Below are 18,599 nucleotides of genomic sequence, written 5' to 3' on the forward strand. Positions count from 1 at the left end.
TTTATTGTTTGTCTTTCTTGTTTGTCTTATTGTTTGTTCTTTCCTTTTTATTGTTTGTCTTTCTTATTGTTTCTTTTATTCATAGTCCCTTCTTTCTTTTTTCCTTTCTTATTGTTTGTCTTTCTTTCTATCAATCTTTCTTTCTTATTGTTTGTTTGTCTTTTATTCATATTCTTTCTTTCTTTCTTTCTTTCTTTCTTTCTTTCTTTCTTTCTTTCTTATTGTTTGTTTGTCTTTATTATTGTTTTTTCTTTACTTTTGGTTCCTTGTTAATTTCTTTGATTTTTGTTTGTTTGATTGTCTTGTTTATTTCTTTCTTTCATGTTTTTTGTTTGTCTTATTGTTTCTTGACTTTTTTCTTCTTGTTTGTTTCTTTGATTTTTTTCTTTCTTGTTTGGTCTTTCTTTCTTTCTTTCTTTCTTTCTTTCTTTCTTTCTTTCTTTCTTTCTTTCTTTCTTGTTAATTCATTTTCTATAAGTTGTATTTGTAAGTATAGTGCCAGTTTTAGGCTCCAGGGCAAAGGAAAATGCAATTAATGAGGGTTGTCTTTTATTGTGCACAGGTGGATTATACAGTTTTGAACAAGTCTGTGCCAAAACATGGGAATTCCTTATCTTATTGCCCTTTTTTCCATCAAGAATTGTGCAAACATTACATAGGTTTTATACTATGAGATCACACATCCAAAAATAGTTTATGACTGTTGAGAATGAAAAATCTGACTTGTACCAGGCCGCAGTGATGCTCTGCAATACATCATGATTAGTTTTCTTTCACTTTATTGAATATATTACTAACACAAAGCACATTATTCAACACAAAATAATACAAATATATGCAGCTATATAGCACTATATAAACACTGAACAATGATTGGAGTGGTGATGTCACCAGTTTAGGAGACTATGGGAGGAAAGCCTTGACATTAGTACGAAAATGAGATACATCGTTATGAAGAATCCATTTCCTATCCCACCCCACCATCAGGAAATTATTACAGCCATATTATTTTTCTCCAGAAAGAAAAAAAAACTGGACCATTAGTCATTAACTTCCTCTGCTGGATTCTCTGAGCTATATGATCTGTCTTGAGCACTATGTTTCACTCAATCTCTCCCAACAGTTCTGTAGTTTGCCATGGTTCCCACTACAGTGATGTACCCATGACTTTTCCCATGTTTACTCTATAGCACAAGGTTGTGCTCAATCACACAGATGTGTTTGACAGCTCTGAGCACTTCTCTGCCAGTGTTTACACTCTCCAATTTCCTCTGCGATTGTGTGGCTCTTGTATAATCAGTGTGACACTAGAGAAAGGAGAGCACTTCATAAAAACTGGCTATTTACCTTTGCACGGAGGCTGGATGTTTTCAGTGGTCAAAATGTTTTATACTGCATTTTATGAGATTCAAATGTAATAATAACAAATGCTAGAGCTAATTTTTAGAGCTATTTCTTTAGAAATCTGTGGGTAAAATGCAGATTAAAATATCTTTTTGTGTGTAACTCTGTGGCCCGGTTTCACAGACAGGGCTTAGATTAAGTCAGGATTAGGCTTTAGTTCAATTAGGAAATGTAAGTAGTATCTGTCTGTCTGTCTGTTGCTCCATCCATCCATCCATCCACATTTAAAAGTTATTTTTCTACACACATCATCAAAGCAGTGTTCTGACATTCTGTTTTGTTTGTAGTATATTTGTAAATCCCTGCAGAGCGGTTGGGTCTCCAATGCCCAGATCCTGATCTATGCTTAGCCTACAGTTTTAGCAATCATAATTTTCAGGCTTAAGTTTGGACCCTTCCCATATTATTATTATTATTTTTTTTTAATTCTGAAGTATGCGCTGATTTTGTGTTTTGTTTTCATTCCATCACCATAGAAATCTACCATACACCCTTTCTGTTCCACCACTGCCAGTCCTCTGCAGTTTACAGAAATATAACACTCCTGTGAATGTAAGATTGGTTTTGTCCAAGTCTCCACCAAAAAAAAAAAGGAAAAAAAAAAGTAATCGTTCCATTCTCATTAGCAAGATGTGAGTAGCTCCCCAGTGTCCCGGCACACAAAAGGCCACACATATATTATCTAATCACACAATATCATTTCTATACCTCATGAGAGGTCTTTGGAAATCATGGTTGTCTTGCTTCACAGCTGTGTGATGTTTGTCCCGCTCTACAGACTCTCATTGAAAAATAAGGTCAAAACATATTAAAACCTGATTTGCTTCGGTATTCAAATTCATTTGCATAATATTCACTCTTAAAGGGTTAGTTCACCCAAAAATGAAATTTCTGTCATTAATTACTCATCCTCATGTCGTTCCAAATACGTAAGACCTTCATTCATCTTCAGAACACATAAGATATTTTGATGAAATCCAAGAGTTTTTTTTTTTTTTTATCCTTCATTGAAAGCAATGAAATGACCACATTCACTGTCCAGAAAAGTTGTAAAATCAACCATTGACGTGACTACAGTGGTTCAACCTTAAAGGTGCTACAGAGGATGTTTTGTTTTATACATTTTTGCAATATTACTTGAAACTGTCTTTACTAACTGATAAAAGACTATTTATTAGGTGCACTGAAAGGAATAATATTAATATACATCATCTGTGCACGAGGTAGGGCCTTAAAAACATCAGCCAATCGCGTAAACGACTGGCCCTCTGGCTTGTCAATCACTGCCATGACGTTCCTTGTGAGAGACAAGCACGGCTGCGCGCTCCAGTAACTTTCCACACTCTACAGGCGCCGCATGCAATGTTTTTGTCAGGAGACAGGAGTAACAACTGCAGATTATGAGTTACCTGCGGTGAGTCCGACATAATGAATCCAATAACACGACACAGCGAATGCCGGTGGTAAACACTCGTGTTCCAATACTCGTGCACAAGTTTTGGGAGGCGTTCCCTCGAAAAGATTTCAAAAACTCAGTCTTTGGTTTCTCAGTCGACGAAAAGATCCTCTGTAGCACCTTTAATGTTATGAAGTGTCAAGATACTTTTTGTGTGCAAAAACAAAACAAAAATAATACTTTATTCAACAATTTTTCCTCCTCTCTGTCTGTTATGCAGTTGGAGCAGTGCCGCGTTTCTGTGTTTGCGTCCAAACGCCGGCTCATTATTGGCCGGCTCCTGCGTCAACATCACACGCATGCCTCGTGCTGCTCACATGAACAACATCGGCCAATACTGAGCTGCCATTCTGATGTGGAAGCGCTGCAACGAAAATAGCATAGCAGAATGACAGGGGAGAGATGAATTTGTTGAATTAAGTCGTTATTTTTGTTTTGTTTTGTTTTTGTTTTTGCGCACAAAAAGTATTCTTGCCACTTCGTAACATTAGGGTTGAACCACTGTTGATTATTTTAATGATGTTTTTACTACTTTTCTGGACATTGAATGTGGTCATTTCGTTGATTTCAATGGAGGTTAAAAAAACCTCTCGGATGTTGACAAAAATATCTTAATTTGTGTTCTGGAGATCCAAAAGTCTGACGGGTTTAGAATGAAATGAGGGTGAGTAATTAATGACAGAAATTTCATTTTTTTGTGAACTAACCCTTCAAAAATAAAGGGTCCAAAGGGAGGTTTCCGAAGCAATGCTGCAGAGGAACCATTTTTGCTTCCACAAAGAACCTTAAAGGGTTAGTTCACCCAAAAATGAAAATTCTGTCATTAACACACAAGTTCCACATCCGTAAGACCTTCGTTCATCTTTAGAACACAAATTAAGATATTTTTGATGAAATCCGAGAGGTATATAACGCTATATAATTAACACTTTCAAGGTCCAGAAAGCTACTAAAGACATTGTTAAAACCGTCGATGTGACTGCAGTGGTCCAACCTTAATTTTATGAAGCAACGAGAATACTTTTTGTGCGCAAAACCAAAACCAAAACAATGACTTTATTCAACAATATCTTCTCTTGTGTCATTCTCAAAAGCTGTTTACCTCCAGCGCTTCCTGGTTCTACGTCAGAACGGCGACTCATTATTGGCCGGCTCCTGCGTCAGCATCACACGCATGCGTCGTGGTGTTCACGTGAACAGCTTTGGCCAATACTGAGACGGCATTCAGATTTAAACACAGAACCCTTTACTGTGCTTATTGCGTCACCTGTGTAAAGATAATAACAGGGAGGAGAAGAGATTGCTGAATAAAATCGTTATCTTTGTTTTGTTTTTGCACACAAAAAGTGTTCTCATTGCTTCATAAAATGAAGGTTGAATCACTGCAGTCATGTCAACGGTTTAAATAATGTCTTTAGTACCTTCTGGACCTTGAAAGTGGTGATTATGTAGGAGTCAGATACCTCTCGGATTTCATCAATAATATCATAATTTGTGTTCCAAAGATGAACGAAGGTCTTACGGGTGTGGAACGACATGACATGAGGGTGCGTAATTAATGACAGAATTTTCATTTTTGGGTGAACTTACCCTTTAAAGTGATCAGTTCTTAAAAGAACCTTTTTTAAATGTAAAGAGCATTTTAATAACCTAAAGAACCTTTTTTCACTATAAAGAACCTTCCATTTGTGCAATGGAAAGTTTCTATGGATGTTAATGGCTCTTCATGGAACCATAGATGCCAATAAAACCTTTATTTTTAAGTGTTGGACAGTAAAATCTGGCAAAAGATCTAACAAAGACTGTATTAAGCTTGCTGTAATTGATCAATCAGTTCTGAGTAAAATACTGTGGGTGTTTTCTGGTGAAAGCAAAATACTCTCCAAAAACAGAGTCATTTTGGAGTGAATTATATGATGACGTGGCTCTCCACCAGTACCTACAGCTTGCGCGCAACTCTATGGCTCCAAGCCCTAAAGGACCCTCTGTTCCTTGAAGCATTTTCAGATTGGCAATTATAAAGTAAACACAGCTGGCTGTAATATATGTGAATTCATTGGCTGCATCATGATTATTTAGGCAAAAAAGTATTACATATACAAAGCTCTGCAGCTGATTGAGCTTCTCAGCGGCATACTGTCTTTATAAAGAAGCCTCTATTTATTGTGAAATGGTGAATGTGGAATCTGCGCAGACAGGTTTGTATTGCAGTCTCTTGACAGAGATCTTTTCCTAACTAATTGTATTATTCTAAACTAAATCTCGCTCTCCGGACGCTGCCAATATGATGCGACATCATATATGGTTATGTACTTAATATGCACGCCAGCACCAAAAATTTAAGACGTGCGACTTGAAAGAGAGCTGTGTGCATCATTGGCATTTATGAGTGTGTGAGAATACGTCTATGTCCTCATGTTAAATCAAATCTGATGTTTTCAGGCTCTGACATATTATTCATCATGTTTACTATTACTTTTGACATATGACAGAGAGACATCTGTAGTCATTTACCACAGGCCATGCTTGGATTATACACTCTGAGACAAAGCATGAGCAAAATACCGCACTCCATTAGTTATTTAGATGTCTTTGCTGTGTGAACTCTATTCCTATCCTTTCATCACACCGTTTAATAAAACGTCAAGTATACAATGCAAACCTGCACTGGCTTTTCGAATGTGTGGTGTTTAGCTTTATTTGAGGTCCAATCAATGCCTGCTTTGTAGATTTACTGCCTTCTTTCTTCAGCGCACAATCGCTGGTGACTCTGAGAGCCTGTTAGCACTTATGAAATAATTTGGGGAAAACACATCATTTACTGATTGAGTGATTGGGTGAGAGATGGGAAGAGGTGTGGTGCAGATGTTGAGGTCCAGTTGCAGGTCTCCAGGGACCATGAACCTGCAGGGTGATATTTTGATGGGAGGGTGCTGACAATAAGACCATGCATGCTATACATATCACAAAGCATAAGAACAGGCTGTGTGTCCTATTAGTCAAATCCTATTCATTTTCAGACTAAAAGATGAATGCAAGACATGGGATAAATGTTGAAAGTATGTTTGGTGTGACTTAATATCTACCGATTTCTTTCTTTCTTTCTTTCTTTCTTTCTTTCTTTCTTTCTTTCTTTCTTTCTTTCTTTCTTTCTTTCTTTCTTTCTTTCTTTCTTTCTGCCTGCACTGACACCAAAAGTCAGCATAAAGTAATTTGCAGATTATCAAATAACATGCCATAACAAGGAAGGCAGATGAATGATCTTGTGCCCTAGGAGATCTTTTAGATATTGTTTTCATGTACAGTACAGTCCAAAAGTTTGGAACCACTAAGATTTTTAATGTTTTTAAAAGAAGTTTCGTCTGCTCACCAAGGCTACATTTATTTAATTAAAAATACAGTAAAAAAACAGTAATATTGTGAAATATTATTACAATTTAAAATAACTGTGTACTATTTATATATATTTGACAAAGTAATTTATTCCTGTGATGCAAAGCTGAATTTTCAGCATCGTTCCTCCAGTCTTCAGTGTCACATGATCCTTCAGAAATCATTCTAATATGCTGATTTGCTGCTCAATAAACATTTATGATTATTTTCAATGTTGAAAACAGTTGTGTACTTTTTTTTTCAGGATTCCTTGATGAATAGAAAGTTCAAAAGAACAGCATTTATCTGAAATACAAAGCTTCTGTAGCATTATACACTACCGTTCAAAAGTTTGGGGTCAGTAAGAATTTTTATTTTTATTTTTTTGAAAAGAAATTAAAGAAATGAATACTTTTATTCAGCAAGGATGCATTAAATCAATCAAAAGTGGCAGTAAAGACATTTATAATGTTACAAAAGATTAGATTTCAGATAAACACTGTTCTTTTGAACTTTCTATTCATCAAATAATCCTGAAAAAAAATATTGTACACAAATATTTTGTACAATTGTACACATTAAATGTTTCTTGAGCAGCAGATCAGCATATTAGAATGATTTCTGAAGGATCATGTGTCACTGAAGACTGGAGTAATAGTAATATAAACCACATTGCTATTATTGTGTAAATTATTATTAAATTACAATACATTTAATTACAACAATCCTTATCCTTATATTTCAAGCATGTTGTTTATGCACTTAATGTAATAAACATCATACTATAGTGAAATAGGTTATAATTACTCAAGACTCCACAAAAAAACAACTTTTGATCAAGCATTACTGCTTGGGTCCTAAAGGAGACCCGATTCCTGGGGGGGACTCGATTTCTCATGACACCGGATTGAGTCGCTGCTTCCGAAATGAAATACTTCCCTGCCTGAAAAGACTATCGCAATTTCCATTTCAGGTCTACTTTAACATTCACCTTGAAAAGTACGGGAAAAACTTTGTTTGGTGCAAAATCTTTCTGCTTTAAACCAGTACACTCAAGAATATCTAGATCAGTCATGCTATGCTGATGGGGAAATAATCCCAGCAGGTTTGTAGTGATTATTTTGCGTTGTCTTGTTATTTGGCATAAATAACAGCTATGGCAGCTATGATTATAGCTACTTTGATTGCCTCAGTCTCCATTTATTTTATGCAAAGTAGCACATTCTTTAAAATCTCTTCTTTTGTGTTCCATAGAAATAGAGAGTCTTGCCTTTGCATGAGAGGATGAGAGAAATGATGACAGAATTCATTTATTTATTTTTTTAAAAACTGTCCCGAATCAGACTGACACACTTTCTAGTTTCTTTGAATGTCATTCATCAGTAACTCTCACAGTTTCTCAGCATTGTCATTCACAATATTTCCTTGATATTGGGAGTAGCTCATTCCTAACCTCTGCTGTCATTTCTTATCTTTGTGGGAGTGAGATTTGAGAATATCTGATTGGTCTTTTTGGCATAGCAGGTAAATTAAGTGCAGCAGATGAACATCTCCTTTGAAAAATGGACAGAAATGGAAATACGTTTCTTCTCAAACTATCTTTAAAATAAACACCAGGTGTTAATCATATACAAGCATATTGATAATAATGAGCAATAAGACAGCTCAGAATGAATGAACTTCTTTTCATGTGTCTCAGATCGGGTTTATCTCCAATCTGGGATGCAGGACTGACACAGATTCAGTGGAACACCTGGAAAGCTTCACTGACGTACCTTTTGTCTTTTGGTCAGATAGCTTACACAGCGAGGGCCGGTGCCAGAACTTGTTTGTATTATGAAAGTGATTATTCCTAACTGTCAAACACAGCATTCAAGAAGACGTATGGCCACATGTGCTGCAGGGGTGTTTGCACGTGGCAGCGACCGAGGGGAAAATCTTGGGAAAATAAACACTTCATACATTTGTATTTGTTAAGCAGATGCCTGTCTTCTTTCAATTTGTAAGCACAATGAAAATCCTGATCGGGCCCCACAAAAAGAGCACTGGCAAGTTTTCAAGACTTCTGAGGTTTTTGATTATATATTACATTTATAATTGCATTTAGTTTGTAATTGGTTTCATATCATTTAGGAATTATGTCCCTGACAAGTTTAAAATGACTGGTTCGAGAGTAGAGTCTCCTCTTATGTGTTTAGTTCACGTCTGTAGCAAGCAGGTCTTTCCTAAAGTTGCGAGGATTGTTACTGACAGGCAATTTATACAAACACAACTCAGAATTACGGTCAGACTCTCTTGATTAACACAGACATGATTCAAGCGTGTGTTTGCATGTGTATCATACATATATATCCTGTTTGAATGCAACCTTTTTTTAGCATGTCTAGTCTCAAGAGTCAAAAGTTCTTTACAGTTCAAGTACATGTGGACATGCATACATGTGCTCATTAAAGGGATAATTCACCATTCTGTCATCATTTAAAATGCTTTCTTCTGAAAAAATGATTAAAAAAAAAAAAGAATGAACAACATTGGACCTCATTTTCACAATATCTTCTTCTGTGTTTCACAGAAGAAAGAAATGCAAACAGGTTTGGAACGACATGAGTAAATGATGACAGAATGTTCATTTTGGCATTGCAAATACATCATTGCATTGATTGTATGTAATACTGCTTAAAGCATGTATTTTAACATTTCAATGTGCATATGTGACTATAGCATAATGAGTTAAAAAGCCTCTATGACTGTTGTCAAAAATAAAACCTCAAATATTTCCCCCAAATCATTTCTTATGTAGACATGTCTGTGTTTGCATCGACATTTAACACAATAGAGACACGTGGTTTCTCTGCTAAAGACGAACATTCCTTTTATTGTGCTGGACTTTTTTCCCCTCTTGGAACCCAGGAGGAGCGCAAGCTCCCCGGAACAAGCCTGGGAGGTATAAGACCACACACCAAGAAGTATTTAGTTTAGCGCTCATAGGCAGAACGCCTCTGCGCTCAGCTTGCTATCTGGTATCAGTGCTTGAACGTGACCCGAAACATGAAGTGAACTTCTGAAAGACAGTATCAATGTATAATATTTGTTGCTTTATGACCACCCACATGAGTGTATTTATGTAGCCACAGGTCACTGATGCTGCCTTCAGTGGTGTTTATGTGTGTAACCAATGCCACTGTGACTGTATTAGAGTTTTACTGTTTCAGTTGGGTCACATGAAGGCAACTCTTTTGGATGTGGTGAACTGTAGTAGAGGCAGTGTGAACAACACAAAGAGGACACAGTTGATTGCTTGTTGTTTGCATTCCCCCTAGTGGCCAAACAGGATATGAAAATAAAGGCAAAATCTCATCCCTCAACCTTTTCTTTAGTACAACTACCAATCAAAAGTTTGGGATTATTTAGAAGGTTTATAGTCCTTTAGTCCTTTGTATATATATGTATATATATATATATATATATATATATATCTTCTTTTTTGGCAGTGATGCCATAGAAGAACCATCTTTATCTTCTATAAAGATCAATTTGTGGAATGGTAAGGTTATATGAATGTTAAATATAGAAATTTTGAGGTATATAAATATATGATCCTTATATATTGCCATATATCCATATATATATATATATATATATATATATATATATATATATATATATTATATATATTTTTTTTTTATATATATATTTTATTTATTATTTATTTTTTTTGAGGTATATATATGTGTGTGTGTGTGTGTGTGTGTGTGTGCACTTCCCTCATTATGCACTTGCATCATATGTATACATTTTCCCTCATACATTTAAATTATATATAAAAAAAATTGTCATAACATTTACATTGTTTATAGCTTGTGCTTATCATTTTATATTTTTTCACAATAATTTGCTGTGTAAGAAAAGGATTTATTTAAAGATGGGCCACACACAAAGAAAGAAGAAGAGATGAGAGAGAGAGACAGAGAGAGAGAGAGAGAGAGAGAGAGTATCATACCGTGAGTTACAAACAATTCCCTTATGTGGCAATGGTGTGAGAATCGGCTCTGAGAGGTCACTGAGGATGGTTATGTGTAGTGTGGTCTGATGCCAGGGACTCTACAGTCTCTTAATACATCTCATGAACATGATTACAATTTCCATTGTCACAGAACACCTGGGTGTTTCTGTAAGGGCACTGAAGTCCCCGTGGACTTTAAACTTAGGATATTAAACTAGCTTATTGGTTGATTTTTGAGCATTTCATGAGCATTTCCACCACATAAAACAGAGCCCCTAAAGGGACATTATGATGAAAAAAATATGAGATGGGAGGGGGAAAAAAAAACATTTCAGAGATTTTTGCATTCTCTCGCTAAAGTTTTGCGTTCCCCTGAGAAACTTTGCATTTGCTCGTAAAACCTTTGTGTTCTTTGAAAGCACATGCAATGTTTCTCAGAGGAACGCAAAAGTTTTGCGAGATTCTCAGATTTTTTCCACTACTGTGTCCCTTTAGAGCAGGGATGGACAACTCCGGTCCTGGAGGGCCAGTGTCCAGCAGAGTTTAGCTCCAACCCTAATCAAACACACCTGAACCAGCTAATCAAGGTCTTTAGGATTAGTAGAAAGTTATAGGCAAGTGAGTTTTTATCAGGGATGGAGATAAACTCTGCAGGACACTGGCCCTCCAGGACCGGAGTTGTCCATCCCTGCTTTAGAGGTTCTGTAGTTATAAGGTCATTTACAAGGTCAAATCTTTTTCAGAATGTAAATGTTTAATAACATTCTGTGGTGGAAATTACATTTTTGGACTCCTTTGTCTTGCGAAGGCTAATTTCATATCTACCATTTTGTAAAAAAAAACAAACGCTACTTGTGGAGGCTTGTTCCATAGCATTTCATAGGCTAAATAAGCACAATCACTTTTTTTCATTCCTTTTCCATAATTTGACAAAATTACAGTTTGATTACGAAATAACGCACAATAAAAATATGTACTTTGACTTTTCTTCGCACATCGCATGTTTCGTATTTAAAGGGGACCTATAATGCCCCTTTTACTAGATGTAATAGAAGTGTCTGGTGTCTCCAGAATGTTTCTGTGAAGTTTTAGCTTAAAATACCCTTTCCAGAAGAGGGTGGAGCTTTAACAGCTCGCGCTTTGGTTGCTCAACAACAACAAAGCTGGAGAATCTCACGCAGCCAAAATGACGATTGTCAGTTATGGTGTTCAGCCTTACATTGTTTAACTCTGTATGGTACGCACTATGTTCTAACCATGAAATATTTTTTTCGAGTACGTTTTTATTACATGAAATAGCTTCAATTATGCAAATCAAAAAAGATTTTTGAAAAAAAGATTTTTGGGGGCACTTAGGAAAACATTGCCATATGGCAAAGCTGTAACACAATGGAAAATGGTCAAAAAAAAATAGTTTTCTATAAAATTATGATTTTCTTTTCTATTTAAATACACATTTCTTTTAGAAATTGATAGATTCATATACTTGGAGCTCATGCAAACCAAAAATAAGTAGATCCCTATCATTCCCTATCATTTGGCTAACTCATCCTCACTCTCATCACTTGGAAGAGCTCTCTGAACTCTTCCTTGCCCTTTCCATAAAATATTGCTGTATTCAATTTCTGAAAAGAAGAAAATAATTTTGTTATTTATACATAAATACAACTATACTACAAAAAACACTTTAAAATAAATAAGTGCAATCATATTGTTGATGCTACTATCTAAAAAAAAAATCCCAATGGGGAAATACATACAGTGTTGCTATGGCAACATTGATATTTTCTCAGTTTACAGTAAAGCTATGTTAGACAAAGTTGATTTGTGAATAAAAATACCTAATTTACTCATCAAAGTTGCTGCCAAAAAAAAAAAAAAAAACCTTGAGAAGAGAGAAGAGCAATTTCTGGAACAATTCAGCAGGTGTCTTCCATGTAAGGGTGACAGTGGGAAAGAGAGTTTTGAGGGACATTCAAATGTCATGTGACTTAAAAACAGCACATCATTGGCAACCTTAAAGGTGCCATCGAATTGAAAATATAAATCTCATTTGTTTAAAAGACCTCCGAAAAACAGGCGAATCTCAACATAACACCGACTGTTACGTAACAGTCGGGCTCATTAATATGTATGACCCCAATATTTGCATATGCCAGCTCATGATCGAGGCATTACACAAGGGCAGCCAGTATTAACGTCTGGATCTGTGCACAGCAGAATCATCAGACTAGGTAAGCAAGCAAGGACAACAGCGAAAAATGGCAGATGGAGCAATAATAGCTGACATGATCCATGATAACATGATATTTTTAGTGATATTTGTAAATTGTCTTTCTAAATGTTTCGTTAGCATGTTGTTAATGTACTGTTAAATGTGGTTAAAGTTACCATTGTTTCTTACTGTATTAACGGAGACAAGAGCCATCGCTATTTTCATTTTTAAACACTTGCAGTCTGTATAATTCATAAACACAACTTCATTCTTTATAAATCTCTCCAACAGTGTAGCATTAGACGTTAGCCACGGAGCACTATCAAACTCATTCAGAATCAAATGTAAACATCCAAATAAATACCATACTTACGTGATTAGACATGCTGCATGACAAACACTTCGTAAAGATCCATTTTGAGGGTTATATTAGCTGTGTGAACTTTGTCTATGCAATGATAGAGTCGAGAGCTCGGGAGGGGGCGGAGAACGCAAACAATTAAAGGGGCCGCAGCCTGAATCGGCGCATTTCGAATTATGCCTCAAAATAGGCAGTTAAAAAAATGAATAAAAAAAAAATCTATGGGGTATTTTGAGCTGCAACTTCACAGACACATTCAGGGGACACCTTAGACTTATATTACATCTTGTAAAAAAACGTTTGATGGCACCTTTAAGGCCTGCCCTTTTAATTCCCGTAGTGCAATATATTGTATTTTTTTTCTGAATATCAATTAAGGAAATTAGAAGAATTTAATTGTTGCCATATGGCAATGCTGTACCATAGAGGGTTAAACTGGAGTCCAATACTGATGGAGAGACTCAGGAAGAAGCTACAACTTATAGAATGCAACTGGACATTTCTGAATGGTTGGTGGATAAATTTATGTAGTTGCTGTGGAGTTGATTCAACTCATCAACTAGCATGTGCCGTCATATTAATCTTTTGTGCAAATCCAGCGTTGAATTGACCCACGTTTGTAAAGCAGTCCAGCGTAAAATGATGGCAAACACAACACTCTACAACTCTTCCTCTTCTCTAAAGCAACCCAACATGGCCTTGCCACCTTTGTTGCATGTTCTCAGAGGCAGGATTTTTAAGTCTTAAAGGTAAAATAATAAAATCTATACATAAGTATTAAAAAGTAACACAAATAATTGATGAAGGAATAATAAAAAAGTATTATCATATAGAATTAGCCTATTCATTTTACAAAAATAAATGATACACCATTGTGTTTAAATTTGTATTTGGGCAAGTATAATCCCTTGGTTTAAAACGCTAAACAGAATAATTCTTCTGCACTGAAGTAGAACGATTTGTGGCCATACTGTACGTGCCAGGGACGTGGACACTGGGTTCTGCTGAGCTGGTACATTTTGTTTTTCTGTTCAGCAATGCATCACTGTTGGTCTGTGGTGGCACATAAAACCCATGCCACCGTGCCAGTGTCCAATGGTGGCAGGGGAACGTCTAGCTACAGGGATGAATAGGCGATTCCTACCAACTGTATCAGAGCACTCCAAAAATGCCAACACCAGCAGGTTTTTTCACTGGTCTTGCGTTTTGTTTGCTTATCAAATCAGTCTCAGACCAGTAAGAGGCCCATCGAGGCTTTTGATGATAGAACAGGGAGAGTTATATTGGATGCTTGATGTGTTTATTGTAGCTCAAGTCAACAAACAAAAGGGCCCTCTATGGGGTCCCGGCATAATGAGCGCCGCTTCAGTTGTAAGTATGGTTTTTTTTTTTTTTTTCATCCAGTCTTTCCATCTCAATACAGGACAAAAGAGACCAGCCCATCCAATTCAGGTCAGCCTGAATTTGGCGATGCAGCTCACTGAGTTAAATCATTTGTGCCACAAAGCCTCAAGAGGATGCCAGCAGATGATGGGAATGACGATAAATAAATAAATAGTGTACTTTGTGAAGTAGTTTTGTTATTTGCGCTCTTTCTGCAACTAGTTTCTGTGCCTTTCCATAATAGACCCCACTTCAAGACGATCAGTGTGTGCTTTTCAAGTGTGTGCTTGTGGTTGTATAATTGCCTGTGAGAGAGACAAAGGAAGAGGGATAAAGCGGCTGGATCTAGTTCAAGAAGCTTGGAGAATGTTCAAGTATACATCTACATTGAAACGCATGGCAGCACTCTATTTGTCGCTGTTTTGGATGAGGACAACATCTTTGATAGCAAGTACATTCAAAAATAATTTCTAAGTAACTACTATTGATGTGTGGACAGCTACATTTATATACAAATGAGGAAAAAACAGGTATAGAAGGAAGGAAAAAGAAAGAAAAGAGAAGCCCTTTCCACCCCAAAGGCATTAATATTCTGGGCCATGTGACATTTTAAATTAACAGTGAGAGTAAATAGCTGACAGAATGTGGCACACGTTGCCAAAGCCGGGTCCAAAGAAATCACAAAAGTTGTATGTACTCGTTCCAGAAATCTAGAATTATTTTGCAAGCATGAGGCGCTGGTGAATTCAACCACAAATCAGCCGCTTATGTCTCACCGAGACACGCTAGTAGTTTACATGAAAGTTTTAATTGTGTGCATCCCTACAGTTTTAATAGTAAGCAGTCCCTATATGTCACAGATCATGACAAATCTGCATGGGAAAGAAGACTGATGCCTTGTGGATGAAGGGCTGGGAAAAATATTACGGCTCTATCAGACACCTCATTCAGACTGTTTGAAAGATTCAGTGGTGTGTCTGTGATGTTGACCACACAAACAGAGACGTGGGGAAATGACGCAAAACTTCTGGAATCTGCTAGAGACAGACCTCACACACAGCTGAAATTTCCAGCTCGACAGAAAGGAGATTTTGTAAATCTTTACTGCTGATATGAAGAAATGCATTTGTGAGGAATATATTGAAGACTGAAGGAAAGGTAATGCAGAGGGCCTTATAATCACCCTGTTCATATAATGTTAAAGAAAAAAAATCTAGTAGTAGTAGATGGATTTCCAGGGTAGGCCACATATTTAATTTTTCGCGAATGAAAACAAGGTTAGGAGGGATAAGCGTATACAAGCGTACTGCTAGCATTAAAAATATGTCTATCCAAAAAATCCCTTGTGTCAAAAAAGTCTGCACAACATGCATTTGTTTAGAAAATTAGAAATGATGTGAGTAAAGACATTACAACCCACTGAGTGTCTTTACACTGTCTACACTTTACATTCATTGCATTGTGTTTTAGAAAATGGAAATGTCAGTAAAATTACTTGATAATAACCTGGTAATTTTCTGCTAGTACATTAACCATAACATTTTTTTTTTTTTTTTTTTTTTACAGTGTATTCTAAATGTCAACTATAAACAGTCTGTAAGCTGTTTATAGTTGATGGTTAGGGGAAGATTTATTTATTTATCCCCAGACCCCTATTTATTTATTTACTTCCCCTGGAATCCTCATTCAATTATTCCCCAGAACACTCTTTTGTTTGTTTGTTTGTTTGTTTGTTTGTTTGTTTTTTCTTTCATTTCCCCAAGAACCATATTTAATTATTTACTTATTTCTTTCCCCTGGAACCCTCATTCATTCCCCGAAACTCTTATTCATTCATTCATTCATTCATTCATTCATTCATTCATTCATTCATTCATTCATTCCCTGAACCCTCTTTCATTCATTCATTCATTCAGACCTGAAACCCTCTTTCATTCATTCATTCAGACCTGAAACCCTCTTTCTTTCATGCATTCCAGAAATTCTCATTCATTCATTCATTAATTCATTCATTCATTCCGGAAATCCTCTTTCATTCATTCATTCATTCATTCAGACCTGAAACATTCATTCATTCATTCATTCATTCATTCATTCATTCATTCATTCATTCATTCCGAAAATCCTCTTTCATTCATTCATTCAGACCTGAAACATTCATTCATTCATTCATTCATTCATTCATTCATTCATTCATTCATTCATTCCCTGAACCCTCTTTCACTCATTCATTCATTCAGACCTGAAACCCACTTTCTTTCATTCATTCCAGAAATCCTCATTCATTCATTCATTCATTCATTCAGACCTGAAATTCATTCATTCATTCATTCATTCATTCATTCATTCATTCATTCATTCCGAAAATCCTCTTTCATTCATTCATTCATTCAGACCTGAAACATTCATTCATTCATTCATTCATTCATTCCGAAAATCCTCTTTCATTCATTCATTCATTCAGACCTGAAACATTCATTCATTCATTCATTCATTCATTCATTCATTCCCTGAACCCTCTTTCATTCATTCATTCCAGAAATCCTCATTCATTCATTCATTCATTCATTCAGACCTGAAACATTCATTCATTCATTCATTCCCTGAAACCTCTTTCATTCATTCATCCATTCAGACCTGAAACCCTCTTTCTTTCATTCATTTCAGAAATCCTCATTCATTCATTCATTCCAGAAATCCTCATTCATTCATTCATTCATTCATTCAGACCTGAAACATTCATTCATTCATTCATTCATTCATTCCGAAAATCCTCTTTCATTCATTCATTCAGACCTGAAACATTCATTCATTCATTCATTCATTCATTCATTCATTCATTCATTCATTCATTCCCTGAACCCTCTTTCACTCATTCATTCATTCAGACCTGAAACCCTCTTTCTTTCATTCATTCCAGAAATCCTCATTCATTCATTCATTCATTCATTCATTCATTCATTCATTCATTCATTCCAGAAATCCTCTTTCATTCATTCATTCATTCATTCATTCATTCATTCATTCATTTCCCCAAGAACCCTTATATTTTTATTTATTTCCCCTTCATTCATTCATTAATTCCCTGAAACTATATTTTATTTATTTTTATTTGTTTGTTTGTTTGTGTTTATTTTTTTATTTTTTTATAAAGAATGTCTTTTAACAAGTCATCACAATCACAAAAATATTATTTCTGACAGCCATAGTTTTTATTTTATATATATAAAAATTGAGATAATATTTTATACAGTAGGGTTTTCATACATTAAAAACATATCTGTCTTTTTATTTTAGGAAGGGGGTCCCTCACAATAGGATCATCATATATGGGTTTGTGTCATCAACAAGTTCAAAAACCTCTGGTCTGGTGTGTTGCAGTTAGTGCCTAGTTCTGGTCTAGTTACTGCAAGCTAATACAGGAATGAAAACAATAACATCAACAAAATCCTTTTTTAAATTTCCATAATCAATTTTTATGAAGTTGAAACTGTCATTTTTGGCATAGCAGTAATTGGTTTTGGCTTTCTAAGTCTCTAAGTTTGAGTGACTCATGGGAGAAAGTCTGTGAAACACAGATGGAGAATTTCCTAAGCACAGGGAGAAGAGGACAAATCTCCCATTCAGCATCTGCAGTGAGGGGGAACTTCAGTGGTCTCTGCTGCCTGCCATCTCACACTGCTAATGAAAAATGCCCTTTACACTACCGTATGGGACAACATAATGTGCCTGGAGCTCAAAATTACAACACTGTGGCCTATTGTAGGAAAGTCATCTAAGGGCATTTATTGCTCAGGAAAAGCCTGATGTGTCTCCATTTGAACATTATTCCTCAGGAAACGTTTTACCTGAAAGACTGAGGATATTTGTGGTAGAAACAATCAAGAGGGCCTAATTGTGAATGAAAACCTAAGGAAACAGCTTGTCGTTATTGTTATCCAAGCTAAAGATGAGGAGGAAGCCTGTGTTGTCCGCTCGGCTATGGTACACTGCAAGACAAAAATGAAACTTTCTGTTCCTCCTCTCTCAACGCTGGGAATTTATTGGGCAGCTGCTGGAGATGTTCTTATAAAGAAGCCCAAACAGTCATGACAGATGGTTTACATAGCAGTAGGCATAGCACTGGGTCGAACACAACACTTGTTCTTCTACTGAAGTGCATGGGTCTGTTTGCCCCCCATGAAAAAACAGCCACCCAAGATGGGTGGTATGGTGAGGTCAGTCAGAATGAATGTGTTAAAGAGATATGGACCACCCTTGAGCAAAGCCATTAACTGCATTCGTTGACCATAAGTAGCAGATTTGGTGGCTCCCTGGAAAGAGGCTCATAATCTACTGAGAAGATATACATTAGGAGGATGTCAAACAAATGAGTGGAACTTTTCCAGTCTGAGCCTAGCTGCCA

The sequence above is a fragment of the Megalobrama amblycephala genome, linkage group LG12 (genome assembly GCF_018812025.1).
Source record: "Megalobrama amblycephala isolate DHTTF-2021 linkage group LG12, ASM1881202v1, whole genome shotgun sequence".
Classification (NCBI taxonomy): domain Eukaryota; kingdom Metazoa; phylum Chordata; class Actinopteri; order Cypriniformes; family Xenocyprididae; genus Megalobrama; species Megalobrama amblycephala.